Source organism: Delphinus delphis, chromosome 1, assembly GCF_949987515.2.
Source record: "Delphinus delphis chromosome 1, mDelDel1.2, whole genome shotgun sequence".
NCBI lineage: Eukaryota > Metazoa > Chordata > Mammalia > Artiodactyla > Delphinidae > Delphinus > Delphinus delphis.
The window spans coordinates 7432310-7455611 of record NC_082683.1 but is presented as its reverse complement, the minus strand read 5'-3'; the positions used below and the strand labels follow the sequence as shown (position 1 = coordinate 7455611).

Here is a 23302-nt window from a genome sequence, read left to right as displayed (position 1 = left end):
AGAAAGCTGAAGAGCTGCCCTTATTAAAAAGAAAAAAAGCAAGTTGCAGGTATCAGATACTTTGCATCTCCTAAGGCCATGCTCCGACATTATCCCAATACTATTTTCAGCCCCAAGGAATTTACTATTGACCCAGCAGTGTTCTCTGATATACAGCCCACATCCAACTTTCCCAACCACGCCCCTCACTTTGGCCTGCACCAGTTTTTAATCTGGGATCCAACTGAAGATCTCAACTTCACTAGGTTCCCAAGCTCTTTCCTCTCCCTTAGCCTAGAGTGTTCACTAGCTTTTCTTTGTCTATCACGACATTAACATTTTTTAAAATCCAGGACTATTGACTATTAGTCTGGTTTTCCTTAGAATTGGAGTAAAGGTGAACATTTTGGTGAGAAATGATTGTAGCTGACATTGTCCACGTCCCACTGGAGGCACACAATGCCAACCTGCCCCGCTTCTGGTGAGGCTGGGTTTGTGGATCACTCAGTTATGGAGCAAAGTTTTAAAAGTACAAAATAGTAAGTATATTAAAAAAAAACAGTGGGAGAAGGAAATAATATGAAATGAAATCTGTAAGTTATAAAATAAAAGATGTTAAAATCTGATTACATAAAAATCAAAACTCTACATGGATAAAATAATATAATCGAACGAACAATGACAAATTGGGGAAATACGTGTAACAAATATCACAGCCATAGGACAAACTGCCTTAATATATAAAGAGCACTTGTAGATCAACAAGAAGAAGACTGCCAACCCAAGAAAGAAATGGGCAAACAACATAACAGATTGCTCTTAATGATCTGAAATGATGCTCTATTTCCTCATCAGGAAATGCAAATTAAAACTATAATGATATACCACTTCCCACCTATCAGATTAGCAACAAATCAACTTCTGCCAAGGTATGGGGGAAAACAGGTGTTCTTGCACCATTTTGGGGGGCACATAAAAGGTCACCATGTCCATGGAGGGCAACTTGGCAAAATATTAAACATTTAAACACATGCACCCTTTGCTGTAGCAACTAAGACTGTAGGGATTTATCCTATAGACAGACAAAAGCATAAAGATACATGTAGGGGTTTCCCTGGTGGCGCAGTGGTTGAGAGTCCGCTTGCCGATGCAGGGGACACGGGTTCATGCCCTGGTCTGGGAAGATCCCACATGCCGCAGAGCGACTAGGCCTGTGAGCCATGGCTGCTGAGCCTGTACGTCCGGAGCCTGTGCTCCGCAACGGGAGAGGCCACAACAGTGAGAGGCCTGTGTACCGCAAAAAAAAAAAAAAAAAAAGATACATGTAGGAAAATACTGCTCCTTAATAGCAATGAAAGAGAGGGAGTTCCCTGGTGCTCTAGTGGTTAAGATTCGGCACTTTCGGGACTTCCCTGGCGGTTCAGTGGCTAAGACTCCATGCTCCCAATGCAGGGAGCCTGAGTCGATTCCTGGTCAGAGAACTAAGATCCTGCATGCATGCCGCAACTAAAGATCCCACGTGCCACAACTAAGACCTGGAGCTGCCAAATAAATAAATTAAAAAAAAAAAAAAAAGATTCGGCACTTTCACTGCTGTGGCCCAGGTTCAATCCCTGGTCGGGGAACTGAGCTCCTGCAGCCAAAAAAAAAAAAAAAATAATAATTTGGCTTCCTTGGTGGCACAGTGGTTAAGAATCTGCCTGCCAATGCAGGGGACGTGGGTTCGAGCCCTGGTCCAGGAAGATCCCACATGCCGTGGAACAACTAAGCCCGTGCACCACAACTACTGAGCCTGCATGCCGCAACTACTGAAGCCCATGCTCCGCAGCAAGAGAAGTCACCAGAATGAGAAGCCTGCGCACCACAACGAAGAGTAGTCCCCACTCACCACAACTGGAGAAAGCCCATGCGCAGCAACAAAGACCCAGCACAGCCAAAAATAAATAAATTAAATAAAATAAATGTTAAAAAATATTCAAAAACAATAATAAAAGACAGAAAATTTAAGTGCTCAGCAACTTGTTAAAAAAAATTCTTTTTTTTTTTTTTTTTTGGCTGCATTGGGTCTTCGTTGCTGTGCACGAGTTTTCTCTAGTTGTGGTGAGCGGGGGCTACTCTTTGTTGCAGTGCACAGGCTTCTCATTGCGGTGGCTTCTCTTGCTGCGGAGCATGGGCTCTAGGTGCCCAGGCTTCAGTAGTTGTGGCACATGGGCTCAGTAGTTGTGGCTCGTGGGCTCTAGAGTGCAGGCTCAGTAGTTGTGGCGCATGGGCTTAGTTGCTCCGCAGTATGTGGGATCTTCCGGACTGGATCGAACCCGTGTCACCTGCATTGGCAGGCGGATTCTTAACCACTGTGCCACCAGGGAAGTCCTGGAACTTCTTTTTTGGGTGAGTTATTCTATTTGGGACTTGGAAGTCTTATGACTGAGTATCTTTCTGGCAGACTTACATGACTTTTCTAGAAGCAGGTAAGAACCAGTGCGTTGGTGCCTATATTTTCTGTTTTTGTTTTGTTTTAACATTGTGTCATGTGCTCCAGGTAAATTTGCAAGGAAGTTTAGTTCTCTGAGACTTAAAGTCTTAATCCTCAGGAATACCATCAAACTAATGTGTAGTGTAACTAACCTCTCTCTCTCCCGAACCTCCATATAAGCTTTTTCCTCTCAACTGAGAGTTTTTGCAGGAGGTCAGATTTTGCTTGCATTTTGTGGATATGGGCTTGTGAAAGGTCCTGGGTTTCATTTTATGAAATTTGACAGTCTGAGGTGAATAGCTGGCCTTTAAAACCAGGAGTCTTTTTGCCAGGGGAGCGCTCGCAGGCCAGTTTTGCTGGGAGCTTCTTCTCCCTCTCTGTGACTTGGTGACTAATGGTTCCATGGCTTTCGGGGTGGAGGATGTCATTACAAATGGATGATGGGGCTTTGGCTTCTGAACTGGATTATCTGGGCGTGCTGAGTGGGTGGGGAGCAGAATATGCCATCCCAAAATATACCACTTTGGCATATTGATTATTTTGAATTATAGTTTCCTGAGAAACAGCCAGTGCAAGAAGGGCCCTCTGACCCTCCTTTATCCCCCTGAAAGCAGGAAATAAATCTCCCATGTGAAAGGTACCTTCCCTGTACCAGTGGGTAGAAGGCATCCTTATCACCAGAGACAGGGGATTCAAGGCTGAGAAGGCTGTATAAACAAACCTTGTTACTTCCTCACTAATTTACTACCCCAAGCCCAAGCTTCTTTGTCTTGTCAATTCTTCACAAATTTATCGTTTCTTTGTCTAAAAGATATAAAAGATGCCTGCTCTGGTCACTTCTTCAAGCCACATGTCTTTGGGGCTCCCATATGTACGAAATTAAATTTGTTTTTCTCTTGTTAATGTCTCCTGTCAATTTAATTATTAGACCAACCAAAGACCTTAAAGGGAAGAAGGGAAAAGTTTTCCTCCCCTACACTGGTCTGGGTGTTTGTGTGCAGCCCCCTGGGATTGGGGGTAGTTTCTTTCTTAGAGCTTTCACACAGCCGCTAAGGCCTCCCATCCATTTCTGTCCACTCTCCTGAGCTCTTCCACGGTGGCCCTGGCCCTGAGCAGGTGACTGTGGGTGGATTCCTGCTGTTTGGGGCGCTGTGTTTTCCCGTCTCCTCAGAGCCTGTGCATTTTCCCTGATCATCCCTCCCTTCCCCTCCAGCCTCCAGCGTCATTGTCTCCAGACTGGATGAGTTTTGTGACCCATCAGAAGTTCTCATCTTCATGCTACTTCCCCAGCAAGTTAATGGAATGAACACATGTAGATTCTGAAGTTGCCTCTGTTTAAAATCTTTTTTATTTTGATTATTAGCTTGTTAAACATTTAGGGAGGAAGGAAACTGAGTGTTCAGCAGCCTCTTAGGGGGAGGTTTCCTTCTTCCTTGGATTATTTTTTGTTCTGAGGTGGCTGGAGGGAAAGGAGAGGGAAGGTCACGGCCTGTGTCACGGAGCAGAAGCAGTTATCCAAACAAACAAACAGTGTGGCTTATGTGACATGAGGGTGTAATGAGTGCTTGCAGTGTATTGCAATAGTATGGATATGTGTTCGAGGTAAACAAACATAGCTTTATTTTTATACAAATTAACACATACCTGTACGCTGAAAGCCTATAGGAAAGAGGAGGCAGTAATCCTAAAACTTATGTTCTTAAGGGTTTATGAGAAGCTTCACCCAGGAAGCCAGGCCTGGGGCCTCTCAGCTGGGTCCTGAGGACAGCCATCCCCAGAGCTGAGCAGTGAGGAGTGGGCTGGCTCTGGAGGCCACCCCGGCGAGACTGAGCCCTTGCCCTGCGAGCAGCCCAATTGGTTTCAGGACCTAATTCTCGCAACAGGAAGCTGGAGGCCGTTCTGGCCCCATTCTGAGGGGATACAGTGAGCCTGGTCCGGGAAACTTATTTATTTGAAGACTTCAATGGAGGGAAGGGATGGAGGGATAGTGGGGGCAGAGCTGGAGAGGGCAGTGGTCCTTGAGCAGCCCACCTGCTGGCAGGCATCGGAAGACCTGGGCCGCCTTATCTGGGCCTGCCCCTGAGAACAAGTCTTGTCCCCTTCGGCAGGAGGCTGGTGTGAACGAGCCCATCTGGCTCTGAGTGAAGGGACCTTATGTAGCTCCTGATAAATAAACAGCACTGTGTCAGTTTTTCCCCTTCCTCTTTAAAAAAAAAAAACAGCCCCGCCACCAAAAAACAACAACTTTTAAATTTCCCAATTTAATTAACGTTTTAAATGGTGACCCTGCAAGAGTTGGCCTAGCTGTGGGCGGTGGGGTTGATGGAGCTTCCGTGGGTTAAAATTTCCATTCTGGCCTCTTTCTCTGGAGGTGACCCAAGGTCTGTGAAACCTGGCCAGGCTCCTTCCCTGGGATTATTAGGCTTGGAACTGGTCCTTCCGGCCCCAATTTGACTTCAGCCTGATCCCTAAGAAGGCTGACCAGCAATGCAGATTGAGTTTTCCCTTTGGGGGGTGGTGGTGGTGGGTTGTCAGCACGCTGGGGGCATCTCAGATGTTGATCTAGGTCACAGGAGAGAAAAGGTGTCCTTCTGCCACCAGCCTGCACAGGTGAGCTTTTGACACTGCCAGGTGCCGCTCAGCCCGTGGTGAAGGCCGTCCAGCTCGAGAGAGCCTGCCTAGGAGTGGGAGGCGGCGCTTGCACCCGCTCAAGCTGGGAGTGCCTGCCCTTACATCCACTCATAAAGAGACAAGGGCTCTGGAGTCTGCATTACCCACCCCCTTGGAACCTGCAGGAGGCCAAAGGTCAGACTGAATCAGAGGAAAATCCGGAGCCGGATTTTGTAGGCGCACTGGTTCCTGATTTCAGGTCTCAGGCTCCGGCTTGGCCAGGTTCCAGGGCTCCAGCTGTTCTCTGGGAAGGAAAAAAGAATCTCTTTTTAAATTAGGTCAGAAGATGCCTTTCTTTCCTTCTGTCCTTGTCCCCCTACTGTGCAGGGATACAACCGCCACCTGCACGTCCCTCGGTAAGAACTACAGAGCTTAAGGACTTCACCGGGGATCTGAGTGTCTCAGTGCAGCCGAGGAAACTTCCCCCGGCTCCGTGTTCCCTTCCTGTTTGCATTGTGCTGGCTGAACCGCGGAGGCTGTCAGAGCAGGCCTGCCAGGTACTCTTGCTTAGCTGTAAAAAGGACTTGAAGAGACAGTGAGCTCTGGGTAACCTTTTCTACCAATCAGGCCAAAATCACAGGATAAAATTTTTTTTAACCAGAAGTTTTTGCTTTTATTATTATTATTATTGGCCGTGCCGCATGCGGGATCTTAGTTCCCTGACCCGGGATCGAACCCGGGCCCGCTGCAGTGGAAGCGCAGAGTCTTAACCAGTGGACCACCAGGGAAGTCCCCAGAAGTTTTAAACAGACGCCTTTTACCAATCCAGTTACATCAACATTTATAGTCTGTACATGCAGGCTCCTTCAGTTCCTTGATGTCTTAGGTTCTCTGAGGTGAGGACATTCTGAGGCTGGGGGCTTCCTTCTTGGTTCCCAGGTGAATCTGAAATCTGTTCATTCACTTAACTGTGCATGGGACTCCAGATGTGACTGACAGCAGCAGGAACCCACCAGATTCCTCAGCACAGAGCCTACGGTCTTCAAGCTTTTCGAGGGTCCACAAAAATACTGGAGACCTGAAAAGAAAAAGTATCTGCTCCCTCTACTCATAGGAGTTATATGAGAATTCTATTTAATGAGAGATATGGGTCCATTTATTTATTTGTTTATTTGGCTGCACCGGGTCTTAGTTGCGACATGCAGGATCTTTAGTTGTGGCACGCGGGATGTAGTTCCCTGACCAGGGACCGCACCTGGGCCCCCTGCATTGGCAGCACGGAGTCTTAACCACTGGACTGCCAGGGAGGTCCCTGGGTCCATTTTAATATGTCTGTGAGAATAAGGCTGCCTGGGCCCACGAAGGACTTAAACCACCCTGTGGCCTGCCCTCAGAGAGCTTCCAGTTTGGAGGTGGAAATAGAGGCACAGACACCCAGGTGCAGTGCTTGTGCAGTGCTTTGAGTAGAGGAAGTTTGGGTGAGTGTGCAAACACAGGCTTCAAAAAGGTAACGATTGAACAGTGAACAGTAAATAGGGAGGAACATTCTAGGCTGAGGGTACAGCAGATGTGAAGGCCGGAGGTGCTGAATGAGCCTGGTGCAAGTGGTAATGAAGGTGGCCACCCGGCAGGGCTTCTCATCCTCGGCACTATGGGCGTGGGGCTGGGGGGACGGGGCGCGTCCTGTGCACTGTAGGTGGTTCTTCCCAGGAGCATCCTCCCAGTTGTGACAATCAAAAATCCTCCTTTCTCCAGACATTGCCAAGTGCCCCCATCTGAGAACCAGCGCCAAGCAGGGACCGTGGTGGATGGCCAGGGGCTGCCTGCCCGCCCCTGCCCGAGGGTGCAGTGGAGGGAGCCCCTTCCTGTCTAGCGTGCGGGTTTGTGCCTGCCCCCATGTCCTCTGGTTTGTGTGACGCTCTATGTGCAAGAGTGGCTGGCAGGCTCTCTCCGAGGGGAGTCAGGCCACGGAAAGGAAGGTGCACCCCGAAGCCCCCTCCCCAGGCTGGCTGGTTTTCTGTGTTGATGCCTTTCCCCCTGTTGTCTGGGCAGCCAGGCAGGGTGGCTGCGCTCTGGATGTTGGGCGGCTTTGAATGATGTCATGTGGATTTGATTGTAATGCTTCGAGAAGTTCACCAAAGGGCCTTCATCAGAGCGGCTCACACCTGGAAGAGAAAGTGCCCTGTTGCTGTGAAGGGGCAGGTGGCAGCTCTGAGGTAGGAGGTGTTGGGAGGGTGGGTGTTGAGAGTTCCGGAATCTCCTGTGCAGCAGACCTGCGGCCGGGGAGGAGGGCCTATTGGTGTCTGGGCTTCCCAGCTGCTCCCCCGCAGATGAGGGCCGCCCTGGGGCCTCCAGAGCAACTGAAGCCTCTCCTGCTGCGACCCCACTTCCCAGGGGCTTTTTAGTGTTTTCTTGACCTTTAATTTTGATTTCAAATCTACAGAAAACTTGGAATAGTGCAGCGAACACACCTGTGCCCTTTACCTGGATTCACCAGTGTTAACCTTTGCCGTATTTGCGCACGCACTGTCTCTGTTCATACTCACACTCACACATACACACACACACACACTAACACATGCATATACACATACACGCTCACACACATACACATAAACACTCACACACGTACACACTGACAAACGCACATACACAGACACAAACACGCACATATACACATATACACGTAAACACATTCACACACATACACACACACAAGCACACTCATACACGTATACACACTAACACAAACACACACATATACACGTACACATGTACACACACATAAACACACACATATACACATACACACATACACACATACACACTAACACAAGCACACACACATACACACATGCATAAACACACATACACACATACATATACACATACACGCTCACACACACATACACACATACACAATAACACATACACATACACGCTCACACACATATACACATGCACACATATACACACGCACACTAATACAAACACACACATATATACACATACACACATATACATACAACACTCACACATACACACTGATATATACATACACACTCACATATACATGCTCGCACATATACTCACACACATGCATACATATACACACACACTCACACATACACTTTTTTTCCAGAACCATTTCAGAGTAAGTTGCAAGCATTGAGACATTTCACCCTTAAATACTCAGCCTGTATCTCTCAAGAACCAGGATATTTTCCAATGTATCCACAATATATTCATCACATTCAACACATATAACATTGATACACTACTAATATCTAATAAATACTCTCTATTAAATTTTCTCCAGTTGCCCAATAGCAGCCTATGACTCCCTCACCTCTCCCCTCCCTGGATTCCATCAAGAACCATTCCCTGTATTTAGTTCTTATACTGCCTTATTTCATGTTCTGATTAGCAGTTATTTTGGGTTCTGACTTGTCTTTTCCCTGTAAAGTGGGTTTTCATTTCAATTTCAGTTAAAATGGCTAATGGGACTTCCCTGGCAGTCCAGTGGTTAGGACTCTGTGCTTCCAGTGCAGGGGGCACAGGTTTGATCCCTGGTTGGGGAACTAAGATCCCACATGCCATGGGGTGTGGCCAAAAAAATAAAATAAAATAAAATAAAATGGCTAATGTTTCTATCAGCTTCTGAACTGGACGGGGCTGATAGGATGGAGAGAAAGCGTGGATTTTCAAATCCAGGCTTGTCACCTGTTAGCTCCATGGCCTTGAGCAGGTTACTTATCTTCTCTGAGCGTTGGTTGTCTCATCTGTAAAATGAGAATAATTCCTGCCTTGCAGGCTTGTCGTGAGGACCCCATGTGCTGAACAGGCCTGACATTGTGCCTGGCCCTTAGGAATGCTATCGCAACCACGGTAATTATCACTGTTGTTCTGCAACTTCACCTGGCTTCACAGAGCAGGAAGGAGCTTTGGGGCAGGCTGGAATTTGGGTTGGTGACCTCAGGACAAATTCCTTATCCCAAGCTCATCACCTAAGAATGGTGCTGCGTCCTGAGCGGCTCTGCTGTCATTACACCTGTTTTGCTCCTGCTGGTGGAGTGCGGTTCAAGAACGCCGAGCCTGGGTCTGGATGGAGGAGGCCAAAATGTGGAATTTATTTATTAAGGTGGTTGCTCACGAGGCCCTAGATTCCGGGAGGTTGCGGTTTAATTACTGAGAGTGGAGCTTGTGGAAGTTCTCTCTGGTGCCCCAGCTTTGATGTCGCTGGGGAACCTGAGGTGCCACCCCAAGTGGGACTCTCAGCCCGGGCTGAAGATGAGGCTCAGGGCTGCCTTCCTCTGCTGAGCGCGTTTCTGTCCACTTACTTGTTTACTGGAGAGCAGTGTACCATGGTGGGGGGGAGCCTGGACGTTCTGGGTTCGAATCCTGCCCCAGAACGGACTAGGACGGGCTAGCTGGGTGAGCATAGACTAGTGCCCTCATTTGTAAAACCTTATAGGGATGCTTGTTGCAAAGACTGAATGATTCATATACGTGGAGGGTTCAGAACAGCGTGCGGCCAACAGCGAGCCAGAATGTATGTCAGCTGTTTCTTTAAAGCAGTGTTCTCACCTGGGGGGGACTTTACCCCCCAGGGAGCACGAGGCAAAGTCTGGAGACATGCTTGGTTGTCACAACCAAGGGGGAGGTGCCTTTGGCTGGTAGAGCCCAGGGAGGCTGCTAAATAACCTCCCATGGGTGGCACAGTCACCGCAACAGAGAAGTATCCAGTCCCGAATGTCACTAGTGCTGAGGTTGAGAAACCAAGCATTCTGGGCAGCACGTGGAACATGGAAGGAGGTCGTGTTCCTCACCACCCCCACCCTTATCCGTCCTTTGATCTGCTCCCCTCCCCCTCCTCCCCTCGCTGGTGTCCCTCCCACTGTGCCCAGGGCCCCAGTCCAGCTTCCCCAGGCTTCCCCTGGCTCACCTGCTCACCTGACCACTGACACCTCCTTTTCCTCTCAGCCAGCTCGGTTTTTTATCAGAGTACCTATCTCCGTCCTCCTTACTAGGTTATTTACCCACTGATTACTTCTCGTTTATTTCATTTTGTCTGTTCTCCCTTCTCCCTAGAATGTACATAGGGACTTTGGCCTGTTTTTGCACTGCTGTATCCCAGTCCCAGTAAGTGCTCAGAACGTCTGTTGATTGCATGGATGAATGCGTTCCCCAAGGCCACACGGCTGGTACGTGACATGCCAGGATGTCAGTTCTTCGCCGTCACCCATGTCGCTCCTTCTTCCCAAAGTGCCCCCCCAGCCCCCCGCCCCATCCAGCTCAGCGTCTCCTAGAAGTGCCCCAGACGTTTCCCGGATCTGGTCAGTCACCACGTTCTGACTCCGTCTCCAGAACGCTTTGTGGATGTGCACGGTGATACCGACTTCATCTGAAGGACGAGCCTGCTCTGTTTCCACCCAGGGGCTTCTCCGTGGCCCTGGGAGCCCAGCCCCAGCTGTTGGCCTGTCCTCAGGGCCGTCACCAGCAGACCGGCAGCTGGCACATCACACCCACACCCCCTCCCGCAGCCGCAGTGCAGTCCAGGCTCCGACACTGCTCCTGTCCCGCAGTTCCACCTGCCGAAGTGTCCCAAGCCCTCCCACCCTCACCGTCCCTTCTCCGTCACCCCGCAGCCCAAGCCCGGCCCTCACCTGGCCCAGCAGGGACCTGCCCTCCAGCTTCTCTCCATCTCTCCTCACACCGCAGCCCTCACGCCACAGCCACAGGGGTCTCAGGCTTTACCCGACTCTCCCGCTTGAACCTCTCCTCACCCCCCCCCGAGACCCATGTGGTCCAGTACCTTGAGCCCCCTCACCTGCCTCCCTGGCCTCAGCTACACCTTCTTCCTCCAGTTTTCCCAAAGGCCCAGTCTCTTCCTGTTTGAGGACCTTTACGTGTGTGTGTGTGTGTGTGTGTGTGTGTGTCCCCCAACCCAGCTCCTCCTGACCTGAGTAACAGCTCAGAAGTCACCTCCAAGGGTGCCTGCCCCCAGGGCGAGGTCAGACTCCCAGCTGCGCGTCCTAGGGCACCTTGCACTTACCACCCCCGACCCCTGACCCCCATCATTTATCACCATCTGAGGCTCTGTTTACCAGGGTGTGACTTGATTCAAGCCTGTCTCCCCTGCTCACTGGGAGTCATTATCACAAGCATGCTCGCCTGTGTATCCTCAATGCCCAGCACAGGGCCTGGCATATAATAAACAGATGCTCAGTAATTGTTTGTTCAAAGAATGTCTGTTCCCTCTGCCTGCAGCGCGCTTCCCCATCTTCTCTACCAGCAAACTCCTTTTATTCATCCTTCAAGACCCAGTTTCAGGGTCTTCTGCTAGGAGCTGGTCCCTCCCCTTCCTCTGTGTTGCCACAGAGCTTTGCACATCCCCTTACTCTGCCACTTAACTACACTGGGTCGAGGCCCTGGGTTTTTTCCTCTCACCTCTGAGCTGCTCGGGGAGGTGCTGGGCACGGCACGTTACGTGCAGTTGGCACTCTTGGAAGTGTTTGTGTTTTTAACCTGACCTATCTTTTTGGTTCATTGTTACATATTATTTGTGTTGTTTTCCATTTGCCTTGTGCAGTGTGGTTTCCTCAGCCATTCTGGAAGCTCCTGGAAGGCAGGCTTAGTGTCACAGCCCCACCTTTGTATCTCCTGCTTCCTGAGCCTGACACAGGGCTGTGTTCACCTAGAGAGGTTTTATTCTAGTAAATCTTTCCTGAGTCCATGTCATGTCTACGTCAGGTTATGGTCCCTTTGGCAGTTGAGAGCACTTGACATCCTTTCCCTCATTCTGGACTGGCTAGATAGTTGGTGGCACCCGATGCAGGACCCCTTGTTAAACGAGTTATTCAGAATTGTAAGACGGCAACAGGAGAGCATTAAACCAAGAGTAGGGCCCTTATGAGTGCTCGGACCTGTGCTGGTGCCCAGGCCTCATACTCATGAAGCCAGCCCTCATCTCCTTGCATCCTCCGAGGGAGGACACGGTAGAGGTCCTGATTTCCTTTTGACCAGTGGCAAACTGGAGGGCTCAGAGGGCAGTGACTGACCTCAGGTTGCACAGCTGACCATCGACAGAGTAGAACGGGAAACAGAGTCCAGCTCCGGAAGCGTGCTCACTGTCTCCACCGGCTCTGGGGCCCCAGGTGCTTTGGTCCTCGGTTTCCTCCTCTGTAAATTGGGAATATTGACCTGATCATCGGGTGGCAATTGGAACAGCTGGTGTGAGTCCCCAGATGGTCCCATCAGGAGCCACCACATCCCATAGGCGCCCTCTCCTTCAAGTCATGAAACCAAGATTCCTCTCTGTTTCTTGGACAGTCCGAGCCCTGTAGACAGTAGGAGGCTAATTGGCTGTTGGGATAGTTGGAAAATTAAAGCCCCTCAGAAGTGGGAGAAGGTTGTCTCTTTTCATCTCTTTTTGAAGGAATGTGGGGACTTGGGTAGAAGTTTACCCAGGGATCCTTGGTATTTCAGTGCTTTGATGTCTAGAGGAATAAAAGAGCAATTAATCGTTGTAAATGTCTTTCCCGTAGGGTAGGCTGAGGGTGGCGGGGGTGGCAGTGGCGGGTGACTGCTCTTCCATCCCAGGGCCATCACTGGTCTAAGGGCTCTGCAGACCAGAGACCCAGGGTCAGAGCAGCGTCTCCCTGTAGGGGAGGCTTCTGAATCTCACTTCCTCTGGGAAGCACGTTTTCCTCAGCCTCTTGGGTGGGTGAGTAGCAGAGATTGCTGAAGACAGATGGGTTGCAGAGCTCCCCTTGGTCCCCTAGAATAGGTTTCTCAATTATCCAAAGACATCTGTCCTCACCGCAGGGCTGAGAGCCAGGAGTCCACCTTTAAACCAAGTGCTCTGAGGCCCACACGCCGCAGTGGAGGGGTGGCCGGGCTGCCACGGGCAGGCGAGACTCCGGCCCCCCCGCCTGCACCTCCACCCACCATTAGCAGCCTCCCTCCTGCCCGGTCAACCTGCAGAGGACCCAGACGATGAGGGTGTGTGTGGAAGGCCAAAGAAGAGAAGAGAATGTTCTCTGATTCCTAGAAGAGGTGTGTTTGGGGCAAGCACACCTGTGGCCAGACTAGTAGGTTTTAAATTATCTGAATCTGTGTGTGTGTGTGTGTGTGTGTGTGTGTGTGTTCCCCAGGCACACAAACACCATGCAAGTCTGAGCACAAAGTGGGCGGAGCGCCGAGGTAGCTGTGCCTGGCTTGTCGTGTTGTTTGGTGGGTGGGATGCCTTCTCGGGCAGGTGCAGGACTTGCCCATCAGCTGCCCGGAAGTGATTCACTCTGGTCCTCGACATCTCCCAGTCAGCCTCGGTGACTAACCCAAGGGGAGGAGGGTGTGTAGTGACCTGCTTTGGCAGGAAATGACAGTGCATAGCTGCAGCCAGCACCTTATCCCAGGGTGCTGGTGCAAGTTTCTGGGCTGGCCAGACATACAGATATTTCTAGACCGTGCAGGGCCCTTGGCCACAAGCTTCCCGCCATCCGCCTATATCCCACAGCACCGGCCGTGGCTCCTCCTGGCTCCTCCCGTGACCTGGGTTCTGTGTTTCCACAGGGCTGCACCTTCCTCCTTCTCCCCGGCCACAACCTGCCCGTCACAGTTGAGCACCTGTTTTCCTGAAGGTGATTTCCAGAAGCAGGTAAGGACCCCAGGGGAAGGACGTCTGGTAGAGTGGCCATAGAACGGCGTTGAGGAGAGGGCCTCGGGTACTGGCTCTAGGGCTGACCGTGAAGCTAGCACATCTCATATCCTTTCTTCATCGTCCCTGATAATGCTCATTGCTTCAGCTGTGTGGGTTCTTAACCGTGAGCCTTGTGGTTCTGCTGATGTCTTTTAGGCTGTTAAGATGTGTAAGGTCTGAATTAATATTTTATATAAGCTCTGTGAGTCACACAGTTATATGGCACTGTATTTTCATGCAATGTAAACATTGTACAGATGAAAATGTACATTTTAAAACATGAACATCTAAAATATATCACTTTTTTTTTTAAATGGACAAAAGTCAAGTGCTGGGACCCATGGGGGAGAGGTGGCTTGTGTACCTATAGGCGCCCCCTGTTGTCTGGCCAAGCCTGAGGTCAGGCAGCATTTACAAGCAGGTGGTAGACCACCCTGGGTATAAACGTATATTCCAATTTACATAAGTGTGGGTGTTAAACAGCATTAGCTTTAAGTTTATAAATAAAAAGGAGTGCAGGTGGCTGTGTTTGTATTTGGGCGCCACCCCCCCCACCCCCCCACCCCCATCCCCCGCCTGTCAAAGGGAGGCCAGCTTTCAAAGTCGTTTATCAGAATGGGTCTGACTTCTGCATGTCCTGCTCTCTGAGTCTTTCCTGCTCTACCTCCCAATTCTTCCAAAGTGAGATCAGCTGTTTCCAAGCTGGAGCTCATGTGCATAGAGATTAGGTCCCTCTAATCTCTGGGCAGGAACGTGGTATCTTACGGACCACCTCGATGCCTCCCAGAAAATGTGGTGCGGCCTCCCAGGCCACGAGCCACATTTGTCACTTTGTAAGTACCCTTCCCAGTGGTTGGGAACCCCTTCCTGACTGTCTTTTACCTACCAACCTTCCTTCAACAGAGATGCAGGCTCAGAACCAACAGAAGTGTGTAGAAGGTGTGTGTGTGGGGGTGAATGCATCTGTGTGTCTGCAGTGAATGTATGGAACTCAGTTGCTCTGAAGTGCATTTGTCCCAATCAGGTGTGATTTTCTGGAATCACGCCCACTTTCGCGTAAGCCGTGGATATCTGTGACACAGCATCCACTTAGCCACAAGCCTCTCCCCTTGCCTTTCGTTTGCATAGTTGATAGTTGCCTGTTTCTTTCCATTTTCTATGTTTTGGCTCATGTATGCCTTTCCCTGTTTAGCTTCCAGAATGTTATATCTTAAGAGAGGGAGCAGGTCTGTCTCTGACTTGGGCAGTTAACACTGAGGGATTTTCTTAGGATTTAGGATGGAAGCTCCACCATCTTAGGCGGTGGTGTGTTTGTGGGGTCGCCAGGAGACCATATGTGAGAAGCGGCGTTACCTTACCTTCAGCTCTCACAGCTGAGGACTGAATGAATAATTATTGTATCCAAATTCTTCGCAGTTTGGACTTAGGTAATTTAAACACATTTTAGTGGAGACCAGTTCTTGATCCCTACAGGGAAGAATAAGAATTCTCAAGTGAAGTTAATCTGATGTGTGTCAAAACTGTGATGAAAACTTAACCACATGTTCGCTTGGATAGGCACCAAACTCAAACACACTGTAATACACTTGCAGCATTACCAGCGACTGAAAGGTCGTTGTTGTTTGGGTTGATTGTGATTGATTCTCTTCAGTTATTTCCTTCACATTGGCACCCTTGATGCAGCTTCTGTTTCGGACGGAATTATGTAAACAGGTCCCAATGTTCTCGTCCATCAGGATTGGAGTGTGGAGGGCAGGAACACGTGTTCACGCTGCCATCGGCCCTGACCCATTCCTGGGTGTTCTCTCTGTCAGGCAGCAGGGTGGAGTCAGCTCAAACTAGAGCTCGAAGAATCCTAGAAGACCAGCAGTTTTAGGAAGGGCAGGAGTCCTCCCAAGGCAAGCAGTAACAGTTTAAGAACTGGTCTCTGCCAGGGAAGTGTGAACAGGGAGCGACCTGGCCCCAAAGACCCATTCAGGCACCAGCGACACCCCAGGCCCACGGCTGGGTGTGTGAGGCCCCCTGGTAATCACAGTGTGAGCGTGGTGGGTCCCCGGGGATAGTGGAGCTACAGTGGAACAGAACCGGTCCGTACGTGACGCCAAGGGTAGGATTGTTGGGAGGAGCAAAGTTCTGTGAAATAGACCCCGTGTAAAATGATTGAGACGGGCACCCACACACACTCCTGTGGGTGCTGAGCCCTCATACCTCTGTTGGAGGAAGCTTGGCTGGTCAGGAAAGGACAGTGAGGAAGGGGCTCTCAATCTCTGTGAAGCCAGCGTCCCGAGGTCCTGGGACGCACAGCAAAACCAGAGACATATCCTTGCCTGGGTAGAGCTGGCCCCTAAATGGGGGGATAGAGCTTGCTCTGGGACCCAGGACTGGGGGTGGTTTGTGACAGTAGGACCACTATGAAGCCTTGAACCAGAAGGGCCGTTGGGGAGCTTGTGTTGGGGGCCGAGGGGGTGGGGGGTGAGGGGGCAGTAGCACGGAGGTAGGGGAGCGGGTGGGTGTGGCCCTGGGGCTCTGGTTCTTTTGTGTGTGGCGACACCTAGTGGCCAATCCCTTGACTTCCACAAGGAGAGGGCCAACTGACCATTAGCCCTTGGACACAGGACAGACTCAGAAGACTTTTACCCCTGGAAGCCCTAATTCCCAATTTGAAGTCTTCATGGAGCATTTCAGATGACCTCGGAGAACACGACAGCCCAAGGCACACAAAATACTCAGGAATGAGAGTCTTTGGAAAAGCTAAATTTGGTTATGGAGACTGGATTAGGGACTTGTATTTGACCGTAAGTGATGTGGAGATGGTAGGGGGTGGAAGCCCAGACCCCACAGGCTGTCTGGGTTCTCTCTTCAGCCAACTGGGCCAGGGCTGAAGGAAGACGGGGCAAGCGAAGCAGCCACGGCCCCGGCCCTCCAGCAGGTGCAGGAAGACAGTGAGTGAGCACCCCGGCAGGTGCTCTATGAAGCGGACAAGGGACTTCCCTGGTGGTCCAGTGGTTAAGATTCCATGCTCCCAATGCAGGGGGCACGGGTTCAGTCCCTGGTCGGGGAACTAAAATCTGCATGCCGCATGGTGTGGCCTAAAAAAAAAACAAAAGAAGAAGAAACTGGGATGTGATGGGACCACGTGCCCAAGAGGGCCTGGGTGGGGCGCACGACCTACCGCGGTCATGCAGTCAGGAAAGGCTCCCCAGGAAGGCATCTAAGCGAGCGGAAAAGAAGCCAGTTCCAGCCTGGGGACCCCAGTGCAAAGGCTGCTGGGGAGGAGCTTCTTGGCAGGTCCTAGAAACAAACTGGGGGCCAGCGAGACAGAGGGGAGGAGTGGGAGCGAGAGGCAGAGCCGGCCATGTGGGGTCCTGGCAAGGGCGTGAAGCGTATCCTGGGGTAGGTTGGAGTGGGGAGAAATGTCATCCATTCTGGCTTTTAAAAAGATCATTCCAGTTAGGTAGCCTCATCCACCAGAGGGCAGACGGCAGAAGCAAGAAGAACTACAATCCTGCAGCGTGTGGAACAAAAACCACATTCACAGAAAGGCAGACAAGATGAAAAGGCAGAGGGCTATGTACCAGATGAAGGAACAAGATAAAACCCCAGGAAAAACAACTGAATGAAGTGGAGATAGGCAACCTTCCAGAAAAAGAATTCAGAATAATGATAGTGAAGATGATCCAGGACCTCGGAAAAAGAATGGAGGCAAAGATCGAGAAGATGCAAGAAATGTTTAACAAAGACCTAGAAGAATTAAAGAAGAAACAAACAGAAATGACCAATACAATAACTGAAAAGAAAACTACACTAGAAGGAATCAATAGCAGAAGAACGGGTAAGTGACCTGGAAGACAGAATGCTAGAATTCACTGCTGCGGAACAGAATAAAGAAAAAAGAATGAAAAGAGGGCTTCCCTGGTGGCGCAGTGGTTGAGAGTCCGCCTGCCGATGCAATGGACACGGGTTCGTGCCCCGGTCCGGGAGGATCCCACATGCCGCAGAGCGGCTGGGCCCGTGAGCCGTGGCCGCTGAGCCTGTGCGTTTGAAGCCTGTGCTCCGCAACGGGAGAGGCCACAACAGTGAGAGGCCCGCGTACCACAAAAAAAAAAAAAAAGAATGAAAAGAAATGAAGACAGCCTAAGAGACCTCTGGGACAAATTAAACGCAACAACATTCACATTATAGTGGTCCCAGAAGGAGAAGAGAGAGAGAAAGGACCAGAGAAAATATTTCAAGAGATTGTAGTCAAAAACTTCCCTAACATGGGAAAGGAAATAGCCACCCAAGTCCAGGAAGTGCAACGAGTCCCATACAGGATAAACCCAAGGAGAAACATGCCGAGACACATAGTAATCAAATTGGCAAAAATTAAAGACAAAGAAAAATTATTGAAAGCAGCAAGAGAAAAACGACAAATAACATACAAGGGAACTCCCATAAGGTTAACAGCTGACTTCTCAGCAGAAACTCTACAAGCCAGAAGGGAGTGCCATGATATACTTAAAGTGATGAAAGGGAAGAACCTACAACCAAGATTACTGTACCTGGCAAGGATCTCATTCAGTTTCGATGGAGAAATCAAAAGCTTTACAGACAAGGAAAAGCTAAGAGAATTCAGCACCACCAAACCAGCTCTACAACAAATGCTACAGGAACTTCTCTAAGTGGGAAACACAAGAGAAGAAAAGGACCTACAAAAACAAACCCAAAACAATTAAGACAATGGTCATAGGAACATACATATCGATAATTACCTTAAACGTGAATGGATTAAATGCTCCAACCAAAAGACAAGGAGCAAATCAGACTCGCTGAATGGATACAAAAACAAGACCCAGGGCTTCCCTGGTGGCACAGTTGTTGGGGGTCTGCCTGCCGATGCAGGGGACGCGGGTTCGTGTCCCGGTCCGGGAGGATCCCACATGCCATGGAGCGGCTGGGCCCGTGAGCCATGGCCGCTGAGACTGCGCATCCAGAGCCTGTGCTCCGCAGCAAGAGAGGCCACAGCAGTGAGAGGCCCGCGTACCGCAAAAAAAAAAAAAAAAAAAAAAAAAAAAAAAAAACCCACAAGACTCATATATATGCTGCCTACCAGAGACGCACTTCAGACCTAGGGACACATACAGACTGGAAGTGAGGGGATGGAAAAAGATATTCCATGCAAATAGAAATCAAAAGAAAGCTCGAGTAGCAATACTCATATCAGATAAAATAGACTTTAAAATAAAGAAGCTTACAAGAGACAAGGAAGGACACTACATAATGATCAAGGGATCAATCCAAGAAGAAGATATAACAATTATAAATATATATGCACCCAACATAGGAGCACCTCAATACATAAGGCAAGTGCTAACAGCTATAAAAGAGAAAATCAACAGTAACACAATAATAGTGGGGGACTTTAACACCTCACTTACACCAATAGACAGATCATCCAAAATGAAAATAAACAAGGAAACAGAAGCTTTAAATGACACAATAGACCAGATAGATTTAATTGATATTTATAGGACATTCCGTCCAAAAACAGCAGATTACACTTCTCAAGTGCGCACGGAACATTCTCCAGGATAGATCACATCTTGGGTCACAAATCAAGCCTCAGTAAATTTAAGAAAATTGAAATCATATCAAGCATCTTTTCTGACCACAATGCTATGAGATTAGACATGAATTACAGGGGGAAAAAATGTAAAAATCACAAACACATGGAGGCTAAACAATACATTACTAAATAACCAAGAGATCACTGAAGAAATCAAAGAGGAAATTAAAAAATACCTAGAGACAAATGACAATGAAAACATGACGATCCAAAACCGATGGGATGCAGCAAAAGCAGTTCTAAAAGGGAAGTTTATAGCTATACAAGCCTACCTCAAGAAACAAGAAAACTCTCAAATAAACAATCTAACCTTACACCTAAAGGAACTAGAGAAAGAAGAACAAACAAAACCCAAAGTTAGCAGAAGGAAAGAAATCATAAAGATCAGAGCAGAAATAAATGAAATAGAAACAAAGAAAACAATAGCAAAGATCAATAAAACTAAAAGCTGGTTCTTTGAGAAGATAAACAAAATTGACAAACCATTAGCCAGACTCATCAAGAGAAAGAGGGGGCTTCCCTGGTAGCGCAGTGGTTAAGAATCCGCTTGCCAGTGCAGGGGATGCAGGTCCGTGCCCTGGTCTGGGAAGATCCCACATGCCGCGGAGCAACTAAGCCCGTGCACCACAACTACTGAGTCTGCGCTCTAGAGCCCACGAGCCACAAATACTGAGCCTGCGTGCCACAACTACTGAAGCCCAGGCACCTAGAGCCCGTGCTCCGCAATGAGAGAAGCCACTGCAATGAGAAGCCCACACACCACAACAAAGAGTAGCCCCCACTCGCCACAACTAGAGAAAGCCTGCGTGCAGCAACGAAGACCCAACATAGCCAAAAATAAATAAATAAAATAAATTTATAAAAAAGAAAAAGAGGGAGAGGACTCAAATCAATAAAATTAGAAATGAAAAAGGAGAAGTTACAACAGACACCGCAGAAATACAAAGCATCCTAAGAGACTACTACAGGCAACTCTTTGCCAATAAATTGGACAACCTGGAAGAAATGGAAAAATTCTTAGAAAGGTATAACCGTTCAAGACTGAACCAGGAAGAAACAGAAATATGAACAGACCAATCACAAGTAATGAAATTGAAACTGTGATTAAAAATCTTCCAACAAACTGTGATTAAAAATCTTCCAACAAACAAAGCCATGACCAGATGGCTTCACAGGTGAATTCTGTAAAACATTTAGAGAAGAGCTAACACCCATCCTTCTCAAACTCTTCCAAAAAATTGCAGAGGATGGAACACTCCCAAACTCATTCTATGAGGCCACCATTACCCTGTTACCAAAACCAGACAAAGATACTACAAAAAAAGAAAATTACAGACCAGTATCACTGATGAATATAGATGCAAAAATCCTCAACAAAATACTAGCAAACAGAATCCAACAACACATTAAAAGGATCATACACCATGATCAAGTGGGATTTATCCCAGGGATGCAAGGATTCTTCAATATATGCAAATCAATCAATGTGATACACCATATTAACAAATTGAAAAAGCAAAAACCATATGATCATTTCAATAGATGCAGAAAAAGCTTTTGACAAAATTCAACAGCGATTTATGATAAAAACTCTCCAGAAAGTAGGCATAGAGGGAACCTACCTCAACATAATAAAGGCCATATATGACAAACCCAGAGCAAACATCGTTCTCAATGGTGAAAAACTGAAAGCATTTCCTCTAAGATCAGGAACAAGACAATGATGCCACTCTCACCACTCTTATTCAACATAGTTTTGGAAGTCCTAGCCATGGCAATCAGAGAAGAAAAAGAAATAAAAGGAATACAAATTGGAAAAGAAGAAATAAAACTGTCACTGTTTGCAGATGACATGATACTATACATAGAGAATCCTTAAAATGCCACCAGAAAACTACTAGAGCTAATCAATGAATTTGGTAAAGTTGCAGGATACAAAATTAATGCACAGAAATCTCTTGCATTCCTATGCACTAATGATGAAAAATCTGAAAGAGAAATTAAGGAAACACTTCCATTTACTATTGCAACAAAAAGAATAAAATACCTAGGAATAAACCTACCTAGGGAGACAAAAGACCTGTATGCAGAAAACTATAAGACACTGATGAAATAAATTAAAGATGATACCAACAGATGGAGAGATATACCATGTTCTTGGATTGGAAGAATCAGTATTGTGAAAATGACTCTACTACCCAAAGCAATCTACAGATTCAGTGCAATCCCTATCAAACTACCAATGGCATTTTTTACAGAACTAGAACAAAAAATCTTCAAATTTGAATGGAGACACAAAAGACCCCGAATAGCCAAAGCAGTCTTGAGGGAAAAAAATGGAGCTGGAGGAATCAGACTCCCTGACTTCAGACTATACTACAAAGCTACAGTAATCAAGACAATATGGTACTGGCACAAAAACAGAAATATAGATCAATGGAACAAGATAGAAAGCCCAGAGATAAACCCATGCACCTATGGTCAACTAATCTATGACAAAGGAGGCAAGGATATATATACAATGGAGAAAAGACAGTCACTTCAATAAGTGGTGCTGGGAAAACTGGACAGGTACATGTAAAAAAATGAAATTAGAACACTCCCTAACCCATACACAAAAATAAACTCAAAATGGGTTCGCGACCTAAATGTAAGACCAGACACTATAAAACTCTTAGAGGAAAACATAAGCAGAACACTCTTTGACATAAATCACAGCAAGATCTTTTTTGATCCACCTCCTAGAGTAATGGAAATAAAAACAAAGATAAACACATGGGACCTAACGAAACTTCAAAGCTTTTGCACAGCAAAGGAAACCATAAACAAGATGAAAAAACAACCATCAGAATGGGAGAAAATATTTGCAAACGAATCAACGGACAAAGGATTAATCTCCAAAATATATAAACAGCTAATGCAGCTCAATATTAAAGAAACAACCCAATCCAAAAATGGGCAGAAGACCTAAATAGACATTTCTCCAAAGAAGACATACAGATGGGCAAGAGGCACATGACAGGATGCTCAACATCACTAATTATTAGAGAAATGCAAATCAAAACTACAGTGAGGTATCACCTCACACTAGTCAGAATGGGCATCATCAGAAAATCTACAAACAACAAATGCTGGAGAGCGTGTGGAGAAAAGGGAACCCTCTTTCACTGTTGGTGGGAATGTAAATTGATACAGCCACTATGGAGAACAGTATGGAGTTTCCTTAAAAAAGTAAAATAGAATTACCATATGATCCAGCAATCCCACTACTGGGCATATACCCAGAGAAAACCATAATTCAAAAAGACACATGCACCCCAATGTTCACTGCAGCACTATTTACAATAGCTAGGTCATGGAAGCAACCTAAATGCCCATCCACAGACGAATGGATAAAGAAGTTGTGGTGGGCTTCCATGGTGGCGCAGTGGTTGAGAGTCTGCCTGCCGATGCAGGGGACATGGGTTCGTGCCCCGGTCCGGGAAGATACCACATGCCGTGGAGCAGCTAGGACCGTGAGCCATGGCCGCTGAGCCTGCACGTCCGGAGCCTGTGCTCCGCAACAGGAGAGGCCACAACAGTGAGAGGCCTGCATACTGCAAAAAAAAAAAAAAAAAAAAGAAGTTGTGGTACATATATACAATGGAATATTACTCAGCCATAAAAAGGAACGGAATTGAGTCATTTGTTGAGACGTGGATGGATCTAGAGACTGTCATACAGAGTGAAGTAAGTCAGAAAGAGAAAAACAAATATCGTATACTAACGCATGTATGTGGAACCTAGAAAAATGGTACAGATGAACCGGTTTACAGGGCAGAAGTTGAGACACAGATGTAGAGAACAAACTTTTCCCCCCAAGGGGGGAAAGCCACAGCGGGGTGGGGATGGTGGTGTGCTGAATTGGGTGGTTGGGATGGACAGGTATATACTG

At 47.9% G+C, this 23302-nt stretch overlaps 1 protein-coding gene across 2 annotated transcripts in view; it reads left to right on the top strand.

The window, feature by feature from the left end:
• CTNNBIP1 (catenin beta interacting protein 1) overlaps positions 1-23302 on the top strand; it is a 52922-nt gene that overhangs the window by 9356 nt on the left and 20264 nt on the right. Inside the window, exons 2-3 of one of the 2 annotated variants that reach the window (XM_060030614.1) lie at positions 5450-5619; positions 13637-13721. The gene's annotated coding sequence lies outside the window, so the exon portion shown is untranslated. The remainder of the gene's footprint in view (positions 1-5449; positions 5620-13636; positions 13722-23302) is intronic. The other variant, XM_060030559.1, reaches the window with a different exon arrangement.